Consider the following 14,954-nt stretch of genomic DNA (forward strand, 5'->3'; position numbering starts at 1 on the left):
TTTTAAGTTACCTTATTGGATTTTGTTATCTTATTATTATAATTTTATAAGTTAAGATAATGTGTTTTTTTTTTCTAGATTTTCTATTGGTTTCTATATAGTGTTTTATGCAATGTGATACATGGAATCACATATCTATGTGAGAAAATCAAAGACTATAAAAAGAGTAAAAGAAAAGGTAGCTTATGAACTCTCAAGTCTCAACCCTAACCCTCATCATAAAAATGGTAAGGATGTCAATGGATAGTCGAAAATTCGTCTTCGATTCATGTTCATATCCATTTAGGAGAATCCATATTCAAAAAACCATTATCTGAAAATTATTTGAATCCGTCCAAAAATCGATAGGATATCATCTGAATCCGTCTGAATATAATCGGATACAAATATGATAATGCCACTATTTGACCGAATTCGATCCGTTTACATCTCATTATCCCATCCATAGCTGTTACATGGCTGTAGTATTTTGAATTGATTCCTTGTAATCTCATACGGTTCCTAAGTTTGTGGAATTGATTAGGCAATTGTAATTATGAAAGTAATTGAGGGATTTACTGTGTAACTGTTACTATACCTTTTGTATTAATATGGATAAGATTAATGAGATGAGAACAACCATTTCACACTCCAATAACATCGAATTTTACATCTACTAATGCAGATAAAACATAGAAATGCGCTTATTTTAGTAGAAATAAGAACTTTGATCTAATGGGCTTTGTTTTTGTAATAGACCACTTTAATGAGCCTAAAACATGGTTAGGAGGAATGAATACATGATTTCCTTTATTAATTGGTGTAATTGGAGTTACATTTATTTATTATATTTGATATTAAGTGTTTTAGTTAGGCTGTAATAGATCTCTAAGAGGTTAGCCTTATTTCAGTCTTCTTCCTTTATTTTTAGTTTCGTAGTTAGTTGAAGTTACCTGATCAGTTTATGATTGATTTTGGTGTTTCTAATTTGAGTTTTAGTGGTGCTTCCAATTTGAGTTTTTGTATCATCGTAGTTCCTGGGATGCTGTTTTGGCTATTGCTTTGACATTTTATTTATTTATTTGTTTATTATTAACTTCCTTCTATTACATGCTTTTATTTCTATTACTGTCATGGCCTCCTCGGAGAATCGTTGTCCCCTCCAATTCGCTGCCCCCTCCAATTCTTCCAATTCCTCACATGGGGCCGGAAATGACCACCTACCATCTGCCCAAAAACACTGCCCAAGGTGGGGTCCACTCCCCCTATTAGAGGAATTGGAGGAATTGGAGGTGCCCGCAAATTGGAGATGATAATTATTCCTCTTCGGATCCATGTAGACCCCATTTAGTTCGGATAAGGTTATGATTGTTGTTGTTGTATATAGTTTCAAAAGTCCAAAAAATTCCTATATTTTCCATTAAATTTTAGTTTCTTGCTTCAACTTGGATTTTTCCTGTTGCGTTAGGAAATCGTTCAAGGGTCTCTTCGAGTGCCGTAACCTGCAAAAGGACCAGGGTGACAAAGGAGAACCGGTGTGGTTCCGGCCTAGGACTCTTCGATGCCAAAGTTAGATCTTCTGAACAAACAGATGAATAATAGTATTCAAGATGAGTTAAGATGTCCCTTGATGGGGTTGAGTACCTTTCTTTTTATAGTAGAGCATGTCGGTGTGGAGAGTCCCAGTTGATGTAGAGTGGCCCTCGTAGTTGATAGAGTCCCTGGGTAGCAGGGTTCATCCTTGATTGGTTGTCTTCCCGCGAGACGTAGTGTCATGATAGATGTGGTATCCTTAATGGATAGACCTATCTACGTGGTAGATGAGGTTCCCAGGGTATAAATCCGTTCAGACTACGTGACTGGTCGACGGTGGCCTAGAGTCCTTGGTAATGGGACATGTCTTGTTGATGGTGGTGGTCACCGTGTTCGAGGGAGACTGCGTCCAAAGGAGTTGTCGCCCAAGGGGGGTTGGCGCCTAGGTCCACGCCCCTAAGGGGGTTGGCGCCCAAGGGTGGCGCACCCAAGGGGGTTCACGCCCAAGGGTGTTGGTGGTTGGAGCCTGCGGTTGGTCCTTCACTGGTTCTGTCATGACCCAATTCCTTGGGCCGGGACACATGGCGACCTCTGATTGGTTGGTATGAATTTGGGTTTATCATTTCCAAATCTCTTGTTTTAAAAATGATCTTTAAATTCTGATTTCGGTGTTCTGTTATGCTATATTAATTTTGAAACTTATGACCGTTTCAAAAATCTGTAATTTCCAATTAAATCTTGAAATCTTATTGCAACAAGGATTCATATAATTCTGACAGATTTCTATTTCTATTTTGGAAATTTCTGCTTCTATTCAATTAGTTATTAGAGCCTTAGTTGATCGATCTCTGTTTAGAACTCTAATTCTATCCGCTCTAATTCTATCAATCAATCGTGGAGTTGTTGGGTTGATCTTTTCCAAGTAGGATTATTCATAAGTGTGAATTTGACCATTAGAATTTAATTACACCTTGTAGAAATCTTTTGTACACTAAAATCAGACCCTTTGACTTGATGGTTCACGTAATCAAACCTACTCCTACTCTGATATTAGGTTTCTTTTCAAATCTAATGTATCCTTTTTTTTTCTTCCTATGATTATGTAGCAAGTTGATCTCCCACTGGAATTCACTGGTTTGGGATTAGCACTGCATACCTTCAACTAATTAAGTATATAGTATCACTATAGGTGGATCGGCTCTAGATAGGAATTTTAATTTCATGGGAGGCAGAGTGGTAATTTTGCATATGTACTCTTGTGTTTAGGCACAGGGGCCACATGATCAGGCAATGCTCTTGTTTTTTTTTTCCTTTATTGATGGAGATGGTGAGTGAATTATTAAGTTAACAAACAAGTTCGAGAGTGAATTTATTGTTGTATGATATTTTTTTGGTAGCTTGTTGGTATAGGAAAGAGGGGTAGGAAATGAATATTTTCTTCTTGAGCATGGTGGGAGAGGATTGACCATATGGACACACTTCCTGTCACATCTTAAACTATTTTGGTCAAGCCCACGATCTAATAATGGAGGAGGTCTTGAAATCATAAGCACATAGATTCTCGAGTCATCTCAATCTTGTGGTCCACCATGTATTTAATTTTCCATAATTAAAAGTGTAGTTGAAAGACTCTTCTAATCATTTCAATAGCTACCTAAGAAGACTATGAAAATCTAGGGATTTCATGAACCATCTCAACCTTGTGATCCACCATATATTTAGTAATTTTTCATTATATTTTCAATTATTAAACTAATCCGGTTATCACGATTGAAAATCAAGGAATTTTCTGAGTCATCTCAACCGTGTGATCCACCATATATTTAGTATTTCTTCATTATATTTTCAATCATTAAAGTGGAGTTGGTAGGTTAATCTAGTTATTGAGATCACTACTGGGGGAGGGCTATAAAAATCAAGGTTTTAAAATATAGATTGGTTCAGAATCGACCGGAATTGGTCTCCAAGAACCCTAAATCGGTCCTTAAATCCAAAAACAAAGAATTTTGAGGGTTTTTGGATGTAAATCAACCATATTTGATCGATGGGAATTTTGGGATCGATTATGACCAATTTCGATACAAATTGGAAAATTCATCAATCCGATTCTCGATTCTTAAAACCTTATTGAAAAATAGCCATTTGTCAAATCTCTGCCAAAACCATGCAGCCATAGATTAGATCTTTAGCCTTTTATCAACTACCCCTTTTAGTTTTCATCCAAAAAAAAGAAAAAACTATCCCTTCTAGAAGCGGAAACGTGATTTCTTTTGAAACCTAACAAAACGTTGTAGAAGCGGAAATGTGTTTATTTATGATTTTCATATTTTTCTGCATCATTTTAGGTTGTCATTTTTCTATAAAAGAAAGGACTATGCCCACCACACTAGCCGATCTCATCATTATCTCATGGAATTCTGGACAATGAAACTCAATAGAAATAGTTTATACCTGCCATGTGATGGGACTGTAAGATCACATTTTCTGCTACATTTTATTCGGTTTCAAACAAATTCATATTTCGCGTTTCTAGAAGCTTTTTGTTTTTTTGTGGGTGAAATCCCGTTTCTAGAAGCGACAGTTAATAAAAGGTAAAAGATCCAATGGAGGACTGCATGGTAAAGTTAGGCTGAGATTTGAAAGATGGTTAATAAATAATTGGGAAAATTACATGATTAGTTATTTTTGAATTTTCATTCATAGAACTGTCCCCCCCTATGTTTGAGTTAACAAAAATTGATAAAAATAAGTTAAGTTTTACAAAACTAGACAAATCAATGACTCTCCTTCCTTCCTTTGGCACTTCGTTATTTTGTTATTAGGACTAAAGGTCGTCCATTCGTTTGGTTGGGAACTTTGTCTTGAAATCTATGTCATCACCATACCTATCTTTCTTGGACTTCTTGACTCTCCCCTCCCAATGATGTTATCGTTGACATTCTGTATCAATCTCTGTTTTCTTTGTTCTATTCAATGTATATGGGTTCAAATTAGTCATTTTAAAAAAAAAAAATTTCATTAATTTTTATGGTTTTTCTATTTTTCTATGACCTTTGAGGCTATAAGTATGTGTTTTTCCTCCTCTTTGTTTTGTCATGACCCATGACTATAAAAGTAGTCCATGAAATGAAATGCAAGCTTATCTTAAGTAGTCCAATAAATGCTAAGAGAGTAATGGAGGTAAGAGAAATAAGAAGTAAAAAAGAAAAGGAAAAAAGTTCTCTTTCTGTGAGTGTGGCCTACGCCAGTACTCCCATGAGTTTATCTCTTTCCTCTCCATGTGAAAAGACACCTCTGCCCCCTTGTTTTAAGGAGGACAGAGATAGACACATAAGAGTGTTGGCGTCGGTCACACTTCCGTATAGAAAACTGCTTCCCAAAGGAAAATAAGTAAAAGTAGAAGTCGAAGCAATAGTCAAAGCAGCATCCTACAAACATTCTTCTGTAAGGGGTAGATTACACGGGTCCTTGTCCTCCAAACAATTCTATCTGTAGTTATATTAAGATCGAGCTCTACCACATGCATATCCTTTCTTACCATTTCATCAATAGTCATCTTAGGCCTGCCTCTACTCTTTTTAACTCCGTTAAATTGAATTTGGTCACTTTTCTTTATTGATGCATCCATGGGTCTCCGTTGGACATGACCATACCACCACTTCTGGCTTATCTTAATTTAGAATATTTTATTCAGATCAACAAAATCAATCAAAGGATTCTAGAATTGTTAGACTTAATGTCTTACAAGAAACTTCTATTTTGATAAGGTTGTTTAAACTTTGAAAGTAATCCATGAAATGCAAGGTATCTTAATTTGGAATATTTATTAATTCTAGAGTCCTTAGATTTGTCAAAGATGTGGATGTGCACGTGGGTTTTCTTTTTCTTCCCTAAATGAGAATGGTGAAGAGTGGGGTTGTCCATCAAAGTCTTGTATGTACTTAGTACCTTATGATCAAAGACTCTTTTTTACTTTTTATTGATAAAAAACAAAGTAATAGTAACTTTGAAAAGAATCTGAAAGAAGCTGTAATGTAAGACTTGTTTTGTCAAATGGAGCTGCTATGAAAAGTTTAAAAATAATTTTGGTCTTTTACTAAACATGACAGATGCTCATGTAATTATTGGAATGAAAAAGACAAAAAGAAAAAAGAAAGAGATATAGTTCTTATGGATCAGAGGAGGTTCATGGAAATATATATATATATATTTATATATATTTCTTTAGTAGAAGGTTCATGGAATCTATGACTAAGAATATGTAACTCTATGTCATTTAACACCAAAAAAAAAAAAAAAAAAAAACTAATTTGAATGGCCTGGCTTTGTTAAGTTTTTCAAGGGTTCATGTTATTGTGCCATATAGAATGATGATGTGACAAATCTTACTATTGCGTAATTAGTATATCCCATGGATTAGCCGTCTATCAAACTTTATAGTCTAATTCACTGTTAGCAAAACACGTTTAAAATTCCGTTTTAAACATGTTCTCATTTTTTACCATTTTAAGTATGTTTTGTCGTATGTTACCTAAACATACGGTAAAAAAGGATAAACGGTAAGCATTCCCATTTTAAATGCGTTTAAAACACGTTTAAAATACGTTTCTATTTTTTTGTCGTGTTTTAAGACCTTGGACTTAATTGGCCATATCTTTCTCTACCGAACTTTGATCCGCTTGATTCTTTCACTGACGTAAAGATGACTCGAAGGGCTACATTTTTCATGATATCACCTTCAACTCAAGGTCAATGCACGGATACTGAAAATAGAAACATATATTTTAAATAAAAATTCCTCAATTTATATGAGAATAATGCTTTTTTTTCAAAATATAAACGTTTAAAATCCATACTGTCCGTTTTCCCTTTTTTTACTGTTCTCTGTTTTTTTGACCATTTTATTTGATCGTCTGTTTGTAATTTTTTACTGTTTAAAACCTGTACCGAAGGACTCTATTTTTTTGCCGTTCTTGTTTTTGCTAATTATGTTCTATTTTAATCAAATACTCTGTCATGCATGGACATGCATATCCATGCATACTTACATTACTCTGACCACCACTCTAGAGTCTCTCATAGACTTGATTTTCAAACCTCTATTTATGCTTGCTGAAATTTAAAATGTAAGCATAGGACTTTGTCGTTTATCTGTCTATAAAATTTAAGCTTCATCAGATTTACTAGATTGCAAATATTAGGACTGTGTTAATAAACTTATTATTAAGGTCGTTCGTTTTGAAAAGCTTTGTCCTATTAATAGAAGAGTAAAATTGATCGTGAGATGCCACTTAATCACCAAAGGTTAGATTTAAAAGAGAAAAAATAGAGAGGTTAAATAAAGAGTTTGAGAAAAAGTTTTTTTTTTTGTTGACCTTAAACATTTCTCGATATTTATATCCTCTTGAGTCTTGAGAGATGTGACGCTTAGGGAAAGAGAAAGGAATTTTGCATAAAGGTGTATAAACTTTGACCATAGGCATGTCTTTTCCTTAAACCAAGGTCTCTCTCTTTCATTCATTCACACATGTTAAGTTTTATTCTAAATTGGGTTAGCAGTGTTAAAACAAAGTATATAAAATCCATGATAATTACAAGAGTGAATGCTGATGTATTTATAATGGATCGAATTCGGTCGAATAGTGACATTATCATATTCGTATCTGATTATATTTGGACGGATTCGGATAATATCTTATCGATTTTTGAATGGATTTGAATAATTTTCGGATAGTGATTTTTTTAATACAGATTCTCCTAAATGGATATGAACATGGGTCGAATATGAATTTTCAACTATCCGTTGACATCTTTACCATTTTTATGACAAAGGTTAGGGTTGAGACTTGAGAGTTCAGCAACTACCCTTTCTTCTACTCTTCTTAGTCTTTGATTTTTTTACGTTTTTTACTTTTGATTTTCTCTTGTATTTATTTTAATAGATATGTGATTCCATGTATCACATTGTATAAAACAATATATATAAACCAATAGCAAATCTAGAAAAAGAATAACATTATCTTAACTTATAAATTTATAAAAATAAGATAACAAAATCCAATAAGGTAACTTAAAAGGATAGACAAACCCAGAGATATATTTCAGATATTTTATTACCTTTGGATTGCTAAACGAATTGGATAATAATTGGTCGGATAGAGGGATTATCATATTCGTATCCGATTAGTTTCTGACGGATTCGGATTCTCCTAAACGGATGCAAATGCGGATAGAATACGAATTTTCGAATATCCATTTACATCTCTATGTATTTAGGGATGTAAACGGATCGAATGTAGCAAAGGGGATCATAGTAGCCTGGAATAAGCTCTGCAAGCCCAAGGAGGAAGGGGGACTTGGAATCAGGAGATTAAGGGAGCTAAATTTGGCTCTAATTGCAAAATTGGCATGGTCTATTAAAAAAGGAAAATCACCTCTGACAGTATTTCTGCGTGGAAGATTTGTAAAGAGGGATGGAACATTAAAAAGTGGTGTAGGGGGTTCGACTATTTTACCGGGACTAAGAAGGATATGGAATTTAGTGAGCTCTGCAGAATGGTGGGTGATTGGGAATGGGGAATCTATTAAGTTCTGGTATGATAAATGGGTAGGTGGTAACAGTATTGATGAAATGCTTCCGTCGAACCGAATCCCTGGCATGCTATCAGCGACAGTGGCTGAGTTTCTAACTGAGGAAGGTTGGGTGCTGCCTGAGGTAGATGAACCAGCTTTACAGGGAGTTTTTGCCAAGATACAGAGTATGGAGATAACCACATCAAGTAGACCGGACTGCTGCATATGGTCACACACAACGTCAGGAACTTTCACAGTAGAATCTGCTTGGAACGCCATAAGAGCTAAAACCAATACAACCGAGTGGTTCTGGTCAGTTTGGTCTCCAACACTGCACCCAAGAACTTCCATTTTTGGGTGGCGACTAGCTCACGATGAGCTACCCACAGACGAGAAGGTGAAACGCAAGGCAGTACCATTGGTATCCAGATGTGAGCTCTGCCGGACAGCGTGTGAATCCAGAGCTCATATGTATTTAGAATGCAATTTCTCAGCACAGGTTTGGCGAGAGATAGTTTTCCATTTCAACACAAGGTGGTGCAGTGTCCCAACGATGGAGCTTCTATTCTCATGGTGGAGAAGGAAAATCAAGGTGGTAAATTTGTCGAATATATGGAAAGACCTGTTGGTAATTGCTGTTAGGGTTAGGGTTTAAGCACAAGGTTGCTTAAAGCATTACACCCTGAGTATCTAGTTTGGAATACCCGGACTGCTGCCTCCAGCTAGTATTTATAGGAAACTAGGGTTTAGGTCAGATGGACTAATTACTAGATTACCCCTCACAGCCTGAGTATTAATGCAAGTAGGATTAGATGAGAACATATGAAGGGATATTACATAAATACCCTTACAATCTCCTCCTATGTTCTACATATATCCACCACACATGTATAGAAAACATTGTTCAATCAGTAATTGAATCAATATAAATTGAATAAATTGAATATCAATAATCCAAAAAATCAAGTAAGCAATAAGTAAACTTCAAGAAATAAAACTAGGGTTTTAGATCAAAACTAAAGCCAACAATAAATCCGAAGTTCCACATGCAAGTGACTAATCTAAAAGAAATAATCAAAAGAAAAAGTCCTTGCAATCCATGTGACTTTACTCATCAATTAAGTCATCCTCATCGAGATTCAGATTCAACCGTTCTCCTTCATCTTCGTCATTCTTTGTAATTTGTCAAATATGAATTTCATAAGATAATATGAATTCAATCATTTGCACAATAGTATCTAGTTCAATAATAAGAACTTAGTACATTCCATATATGGCTGAAGGTAAATAAAAAATAATAAGCATCATCATCAAGTTTCTTTACAAGAACTCAATCTTATATAGTCTCTATCATAAGGACCGTACCATGTTTCCATTTGGAATACTATGTTCGTCATATCAGTCATAGATTTATGTTGTATCATCAAATTTAGAATGGTACACCATACTATGAAAGACATGTCATCAAATTTAGAATGACATAAAGACTAGCACAATATCATTGAAATATATCAGACATTTTTCATATTCTTTTGTGGAATAACAAAGTAAGGAAACTTCACATGAAGAATTTGCTACACCATCAATTTTGGAATGGTTTCACAAACCCCCGTACTTAGTAACCTAACTAAGTTATCTGAAACATATAAACTGTCCCGAATGTTTACCAAGGCTAGATGAGATTCGAATAATTAAAAATAATACTGGGTTAGGTAAAGACTTGACTAAATGGTCTTTAACCCTATCTCCCCCATAGTTTTAAATGTTCGATCTTTGTTCAATCCCTTTGTAAGGGCATCTATCGTATTATCCTTCGATCTCACATCAATCAAAGTGATAATCCCTTGTTCTGTTCTATAATTCAGCATGGTCTATTTTAGTCTGATATGTCTCCTCTTACCATTAAAGAGTGAGTTATTCACAATTGTCTTTGTTGCTTGATCATCACAGAATATAGATATAGAGTTTAAATTAAAACTCATCAATGGAATATCCATGATCAAATCCTTTATCCACTCTGCTTCATCTCCCGCAGAAGCTAGAGTATAAAGTTCTGATTCCATAGATGACAGAGCAATACTAGTCTGTCTTTTGGATTTCCATGCTACAACTGCTCCTTCTAGTGTAAATACATAACCATTGGTGGATCTGCTGTCTCCCAAATCTGACCACCAAGATGCATCAGAATATCCTTCCAAAGTTGGAGGATGTCCAGTATAACATAGAGCATAACCTTGAGTACCCTTAAGGTATCTCATCAGCCTCGATAGGACATCCCAATGCTCTTTTCCAGGATTACTAGTGAAACGACTCAGCATGCCGTAAAGGCTATGTCTGACCTAGTGCAACTCATTGCATACATGAGACTACCAATCAGTTTAGAATAATCTAACTGATTCACGGTGTCACCTGTGTTAGGTTTCAACCATTTGTTACAGTCATAGGGTATCTCAATCGGTTTACAATCACTGTATTCCCAATTAGAAAGTAGCTTTTCAATGTAATGAGTATGATTAAGGGTGATCCCTTGTTCACTGGAGCTGACTCTCATCCCAAGAATGGTGTCTACCACACCAAGATCTTTCATGTTGAATTCTTTGGACAAGGTTTCTTTAATGTCACTCACTACAGAGAGATCAGAACCTAGAATCAACATGTCGTCTACATACAAGCAAATAATCGCGACCTTGTTTGACTCAGACAAAAAATAAAGGCACTTATCCGAGTTGCTGGTTTGAAAATCAAGGTTCTTTATTGTCTTGTCAAACTTCTCATGCCACAATTTCGTTGCTTGTTTAAGACCATAGAGAGATTTGTTTAATTTACAAACTCTATTTTCAGAAACTTCCATGACAAACCCTTCAGGTTGGTTCATGTAGATTTCTTCTGTTAGGTCTCCATTAAGGAAAGCTATTTTTACATATATTTGATGCACAACATAGTGCTCAATAGATCCTATGGCAAGAAGAATCCTTATCGTTGCCAAATGGCAGACCGGAGAGTAGATGTCAAAATAATCTATCCCTCTCACCTGTTTATAGCCCTTAGCTACTAACACATTTTGCATTAAAGAGTTCATTTTCTCATCAATGGCTTCTTTCCATAGCAGTGAGTCCCTAGATCTCATCGCTTCCTTATAGGTGGATGGATCATCCTCTAAATGGTAGGACACAAAATCCTCACCAAAATCTTTAGGTACTCTATCTTTAGTAGATACTCTTCTAGGTTCTAATTCAGAGAGCATTGTGGGAGTAGTGTAAAAAATAATTGGTTCAGATTCTAAAGGTGATTCTGTAACCATTTCAGTCAAATCAGGAAAGGTCAGGCCTTTATCTCTAAGGAATTTATCTTTAAAGAATATGGCATCCCTAGATTCTATCACTACATTGGTTGATAGATCCAAAAATCGGTCTGGAGCACTGTCTTCTGCCCAACCTATATACACACAAGTGTTTATTCTAGGTCCCACCTTAGGTTTCCTAGGGTCTTGTATCCTAACATAAGCTATGCAGCCTCAAGCTTTAAGAGTGTCATATCTACAGGGATGGTTATGCCATAATTCATAAGGTGTAGAGGTCAGTTTTGAATGTGGTAGTCTATTTAGAATATGATTTACAATCAACACTACTTCTCCCCAATAGCAAGAGGGCATGCCAGCTGTTAATAACATGGAGTTTAACATCTCTGTTAACGTCCTGTTCTTTCTTTCAGCTAGGCCATTTGATTGAGGTGAGTAAGGAGCAGCAATCTCAAGGATTATGCCCACAGAGGCACATAATTTCTTGAACTCTATCAATTTGTATTATCCTCCCCTATCACTTCTAAATCTTTTAATTTTCAAGTTCAACTGATTTTCTACCCTATTCTTGAAAATATGCTCCATCTTTAGATTTTAACAGGTATAAATGACAATATCTAAAAAAATCGTCTATAAAAGTGATCAAATACTTCCGACCTCCTCTAGTTGTGTAGCTTTTAAAGTCACAAATGTTAGAATGTATAAGTTCAAGAAGTTGAGTGTTCATAGAAATCGGCCTGAAAGGTTTTCTAGTTATTTTGGTTTGAGACACACTTCACATCTGTTAAATCTAATTGAAGTGTCTAATGGTAAATTATGAGTTTTAGCTAGTTTGAGCATTTTCCTATAGTTCACATGTCCTAACCTACAATGCAGAATTTTGGGATCAAGTGAATTATGGTTAACTTGGTTTATTGTCCCATTAGCTAAACTCAACCTAAACATACCATTCAAATTATAAGCATATCCAAAATAAAAAGAGTTAACAGACAGTGTTACTCTACCACTACTAAAAGTAATAGACATGCCAGCATCAAGTAAAATTTCAATAGAAATTAAATTCTTTTTAAAACCAGGAAAGATTTTAATATTTTTTAAAGTAAGGATTTTATATGATGAAAGAACCAGGTTCGCTGTCCCTTGTTGAATCACTTCCACGATGTCTTCATTTGCAACAGTGACAGTCTCTGCTACTTGAACAACATTAGTGAGCAGGTTCTTACTATTACAAACATGACAAGTCGCTCCAGAGTCTAACCACCAATCTGAAGATGTACTGGCCAACCCCTTACCCTTGCCAACCATGACAACAAATTAGTAGGCTCAGTCTTGTCCACCAGCATGTGAACTTCCTTCTGTGGTGTGTCAGTGTTCCCTTTCTTAGGACCCCTACACTCAGATGCATAGTGATCCCATTTTTCACAGTTGCGACACTTACCCTTCTTTTTAAAGTTAGTCTTTTTGGCCTCCAACTGTTGGGGTTCTTTTTTAGGTGGCTTAGACTGCCTAGGATTTTTCTTGGGTTGTGAACCGAAATTGACAGATGCCTGTTGTTGTTTCACCATCTCCAAGTTATTCCTGGCTCTGTTCTCATCTTCGATTCTAATGAATCATTTGAGATCATCTAGCCCCACTTGTGTTTTCTTCCTATGCATCTTAGTTTTAAAAGAATGTTAGGTAGAGGGTAGCTTAAAAATAATTGCACCCACTAAGAATGCATCAACAACATGGATATTTTTTTTGGTTCAGTTTTGTTCTCAAGTTCTCAAAGTCTGTAACTTGAGGAGTGATTTCCTTGTCTTCTTGAAACTTGAAATCATGAACTTATCAACTAAGTGGGTCTTTGATAGTTCCTCCTCTTTTTTGAATTGGGCATCAAGGTTTTCCCAAATCTCTTTTGCAGTCTCATATTTACTATAGGTCTCTGCCAGCCTATCTGACAGGCAGTTCAATAGATAGTCTTTGCAAAAGTCTTCATCACTTATCCATTGGGCTTCAGTTAGGTCCGTACAATAAAAAAAAGTATTTACCACAGTGTAGAAAATATTAAGGTACTTCAGTCCAAACTGAGTTTTCCTTTTCTAAGAACTGAACTCAAAGTCACTAAAGCTTTTCAATTTGATCATCTCAATTGGAACAATATGTTTATCCATTATGATGTGATTTGTTTCTATGCCAAAGAAGAAATTCAAATAAAAATAAAATCTCCAAAGAACAATCACACCTGAGATGAAGAACACTGGATTTGAGCAGCAAAGAAAAGGATCGCGATAATGCGACGATGCTGGTGCTGGTGTGATGATGTCGATGCTGGTGCGATGATGTCGACGCTGGTGCGATGATGTCGGCGCTGGTGCCGATCTGATTCGATTATGTACAGCCGAAACCAAAAGGAGAAAATCCGTGCAAATGTTCTTTTTTATTTTTATTTTTTTTTAATAAAGCTTTTTGTCAAATCAAACTGTCTTTGGATCAAATCAAAGCTTTAAATCCTTTTTCCTTTCGATCAAATCAAAAAACATATGATGAACGTTCTCTCTTCACAAAGTCGATCGCAAGAAAAGCTTATGAATCAAAGCCAAAATCGATCGCAGAATCGATCAACAAAACCAGAAGCCGAATGTTGATTCCAAAAACCGACGAACACCGAAGTCAATCTACTAGAAAATTAATCTAATGCTTTAAGATTGTTAAGGTTAGGGTTTAAGCACAAGGTTGCTTAAAGCATTACACCCTGAATATCTAGTTTGGAATACCCAGACTGCTGCCTCCAGCTATTATTTATAGGAAACTAGGGTTTAGGTCAGATGGACTAATTACTAGATTGCCTCTCACAGCCAGAGTATTAATACAAGTAGGATTAGATTAGAACATATGAAGGGATATTACATAAATACCCTTATAATTGCCTGCCAGCAGCTATGGCTGGAATGCAATCGACGGCGATTCAATAACTCGAGCAGAACGGCGGTGCAAATAGTAATGCTTTGCATCAAAGAAGTTAGGGGCTGCTCTAACTCAAAGGGTACCTAGGTGAAGAGGATCAATGATCTCATGTTGGCGAGAAGATTCCAGATTAACACCAAACCACCCCCAGTACAAAGAATATTGGAAGTTTCATGGAGAAAACCACCACCAGAATGGTGGAAGCTCAACATCGATGGCTCATCGGTGGGAAATCCTAGACATTCTGGCGCCGGTGGAATCATCCGAAACCATCTCGGAGGTGCGGTAAGGTGTTACGCATCATATGAGGGTGTAGGAACAAATTACTTTGCAGAATTATCTACGTTCTTCACAGGCCTTAAGGAAGCTCAAGAGCTGCAAATACTGAAATTATGGATTGAGTCGAACTCTACAGCTGTTGTAAACGTAGTACTCACAGGAAATACGCCGTGGATTTTTCGACAACAATGGTGGGCAACATTGAAATACCTAGACACCATTCACTGGCGGATCACAGACTGCTATTGGGAAGGAACTCGGTTGCGGATGCATTAGCCAACCATGCGCGAAGAAAAAGAGAACAGACAAGTGGAGCGACACCCCTCTTTCATTGCAAGTAGAATAG

Source organism: Telopea speciosissima, chromosome 3, assembly GCF_018873765.1.
Source record: "Telopea speciosissima isolate NSW1024214 ecotype Mountain lineage chromosome 3, Tspe_v1, whole genome shotgun sequence".
In the NCBI taxonomy this organism is placed as follows: Eukaryota; Viridiplantae; Streptophyta; class Magnoliopsida; order Proteales; family Proteaceae; genus Telopea; species Telopea speciosissima.